The sequence below is a fragment of the Petaurus breviceps genome, unplaced genomic scaffold (assembly GCF_028583685.1).
Source record: "Petaurus breviceps papuanus isolate PSGF00001 unplaced genomic scaffold, PetGlider_PUasm1.0 91041, whole genome shotgun sequence".
In the NCBI taxonomy this organism is placed as follows: Eukaryota; Metazoa; Chordata; class Mammalia; order Diprotodontia; family Petauridae; genus Petaurus; species Petaurus breviceps.
The window spans coordinates 16816398-16820080 of record NW_027187400.1 but is presented as its reverse complement, the minus strand read 5'-3'; the positions used below and the strand labels follow the sequence as shown (position 1 = coordinate 16820080).

Sequence of the window (3683 nt, the reverse complement as noted above, 5' to 3'; positions counted from 1 at the left end):
AAAAGATAATTTTTGCAAAGTGCTTTGACTATGCCTGGCATATAGTAAGCAGTCACACAGGTGGGAGGAGAACCAAGAGAGAGCAGTGTCATGGAAACTGAGAGAATAGAATAATAAGGAGAAGAGGGTGATCAATCATATCAGAGGCTGCAGAGAGGTCAAGAATAATGAAGACTGAGAAAAGACCATTGGATATGGCAATTAAGACGTCATTGGTAACTTTAGAGAGGGCAGTTGAATGATGAAATATCTGGGCCTCAGTTTCCTCATCTGTAAAAAGAAAGGGTTAGACCAATTGGCCTCTGAGGTCCCTTGCAGCTTGAAATCTATACTATGATTGTAAGCTGGAGCCAAGGTAGGGAGCGATTCCCCTTGGGGTGACAACCAAGGGAGAAAACTTCCTAGTTTAACTAGTTTTCCTCATCAACTATAGGTACTGCTCAGTTGTTGAAAGACTTTTAAATGTTGGCACCCTAGAGCAAAGGCCCAGTGTTCTACCCTAATTATAGCTCTGCTCATGAAACTCAAATGAGATAGTATAGCTTTCCGCCGGCTCCGCCATATTCCAGGTACATGGGGCTCGAGCTGCTCCTGCTTTGCGTGAGTTGACAAAATGACGAACACAAAAGGAAAAAGGAGAGGGACACGATACATGTTTTCTAGGTCCTTTTGAAAACATGGTGTTGTCCCTTTGGCTACTTATATGCAAATATACAAGAAAGGTGATATTGTAGATATCAAGGGTATGGGCACAGTTCAGCAAGGAATGCCCCACAAATGTTACCATGGCAAGACTGGATGGGTCTATAATGTTACTCAGCATGCTGTAGGCATTGTTGTAAACAAACAGGTTAAGGGCAAGATTCTAGCCAAAAGAATTAATGTGCGTATTGAGCATATTAAGCATTCCAAGAGCAGAGATAGCTTCCTGAAGCAGGTAAAGGAAAATGATCAGAAGAAGAAGGAAGTCAAAGAAAAAGGCACTTGGGTTCAACTGAAACGCCAGCCTGCTCCACCCAGAGAATCACACTTTGTGAGAACCCATGGCAAGGAACCTGAGCTGTTGGAACCAATCCCCTATGAATTCATGGCATAAGTGACTATAAAAAGAACAATAAAAAAAAATCTTGGATTATGAAAAAAATGAGATAGTATATGTATAGTACCTTGAAAACTTAAAGTACTATATAAATGGTAGTCATTTTGATGCTGCTGCTTCTGCTAAAGGGTAGTAGAATATGGTGTGAAAAAACTAATGGATTTTGGGTGGGGTCCGCCATCTTCCTGTCTTGGCTGAGATGACCAGTTGTCAGGGTTTCTCAAGATATGTTGGGTATTATGTATAAGAAAGGCAACAAATGGTCTTGGATTTGAAAGATGAGCAAAATCCCGTGGTTTAAATACTTGCTAGGAGCCAAGATGGAGGAATAATGACAGAGACTCACCCAAGTTCTTCCACATTCCAGACAACTTCAAATAATGCCTCCAAATGAATTCTGGAGGAGCAGAATGCACAAAAGGATGGGGTGAAACAATTTTTCCAGCCAAAGAGAACTTAGAATATCAGCCAGAAAGGTCTTTCTCAAGGGGTTGAGAGTGGAGTGTGGTACAGTGCAGGCTGTTCCCTGGAAAGCCAGTAGCAGGCCTTGGAGGTAACTGAATTGGTAATGGCAACTTCTGGAGCTCTCAGCCCACAGATGGTAAAGACAACTGGTCAGAAGGAAATTCCAGGGGATCCTTTGCTGGCAGCACTGGGAGCAGGACTCTGTTGAACTACACATATGGGATTCTGGCTTTTAGTCCCAGGGTGAGGTAGAGCACTAGCAGGAGTGGGGAACCTGGTCACAGTCCCAGGGAAGAAAAGAGTGCTTGTGGATACTCACAGAACAAAGCTTAGGCCAGGAGAGCAGTGATCTCACCTCTATTTAGATCACACAACCTTGGAAGAACTGAAAACTTATAGACCTCATAACTAACTCTGAAAACAGCAACACCAAAAGGCTGAAGCTTGGGATAGTGCTCCTTCAACACCAGGAACAGAACTCAAGTTTGGGTTAAGAAATAGGCTGGAAAAATGAGCATACAACAACAACAAAAAAGAACCTGATCATGGAACAGTACTATGGTGACAGGGATGCTCAAAGCACAGACTCAGAAGAAGACAGCAAAGTTATATAGCTACACGCAAAGCCTCAAAGAAAAAAGTTAACTGGGCTCAGACCCAAAAGGAATTCCTGGAAGAGCTTAAAGAGAATTTTAAGAAGCACAGGAGGCAGAGTCAAGATGGTGTAGTAAAAACAGGACCTCGGTGTGGCTCTGGCTCCAACCACCTCCAATATATGTAAAAAAATGACTCTAAACAAATATTAGATCTACAGAACCCACAAAGTGACAGAAAGAAACAAATCTCCCGCTGAAGGCAGCCCAGCAGGCTTACAGAAAGGGCTAATCACACTGGGCTGGGAGCCCAGCGTAGTCCCATATGAGCCATGTAGTTCCAACCCCAGGCAGCCCCAATGAGCAACACAAATGGGCTGGAGCAGACTTCAGGAGAGTGAATCACCAGCAGCTGTGGCAGTTCCCAGACTTATTAACCCATAAACGCCAAAGAGAAAGTAAAAGGTCAGTTGGGAAGTCTGTTGGAAAAGGGGGACAGAAGAGCATGGTCCAACCCCGGCCCCCAGGGTGAGAAGTGGTAGAGGCACAGTGGTTGCACCTACTGCCATGTGGCTGCTTCCAGAGCTCCTGGCCTGCAGATTGTAGGGGGACCAAATGACCATTCAGAGGGTAATTGTTCTTGCTTTGACCTGCTTGGATCTAGATCACAGTCTTGGGTGGTGGTCCTGGGGTGTGTGGCCAGTGTGCTAGAGCTTGTGAGGTCTGCAGAGAGGGTTCCCTCCTAATAGCTCCAGCACCTGTGAAAACCCCAGTGAGTTGGGACAAAGCTCTCTCCATTCTGAAAGCAGAGTTCTACTGTGGCAAAGAGCTCAAAACCTGCTTGGATCTGGATCGCTATCTAGGGTGTAGGTCTTGGGGTGTGTGACCAGGTGCCAGAGCCTGTGGAGGCTTCAGAGAGGGCAGCCAACTAATAGCTCTGGCAGCTACAAAAACCCCAGTGATTTGGGACAAAGCTCTCCTCTCTGGGAGCAGAGTTCTACTGTGGCAAAGAGCTCAAAAGTCAAGTAATTGATTGGCAACATGAGCAAGCAAAGGAAGCAAAGCAAGCACAGCAATCCAACTTTAGATCCCTATTTTGGGGACAAAAAGAATCAAAGCATGGAACAGGGGGAAGACAATGAAGTTAGAACTGTACCAAAAGCTTCCAAGAAAAATATGAATTGGTTACAGGCCATAGAGAAGCTTAAGAAGGATTTTGAAAACCAAATAAGAGAAGTGGAAGAAAAATTGGGAAGAGAAATGAGAATGATACAAGAAAATCATGAAAAGAGAGTCAATAATATGACTGAAGAAAATAACACCTTAAAAATGGACTAACTCAAATGGCAAAAGAGGCTCAAAAAGGCAATGAGGAGAAGAATGCCTTAAAAAGCCTAATTTGCCAGATGGAAAAAGAATCTCAAAAGCTCACTGAAGAGAATAATTCCTTCAGAATTAGATTGGAGCAAATGGAAGCTAATGACTTCATGAGAAATCAAGATACTATTAGAGCCCCCCCCCCCCCC

At 44.1% G+C, this 3683-nt stretch overlaps 1 pseudogene; it reads left to right on the top strand.

Annotated features, from left to right (window-relative positions):
- Positions 1-527: 527 nt before the first annotated feature.
- LOC138154473 (large ribosomal subunit protein eL21-like) lies at positions 528-1144 on the top strand (annotated as a pseudogene).
- Positions 1145-3683: the final 2539 nt, after the last annotated feature.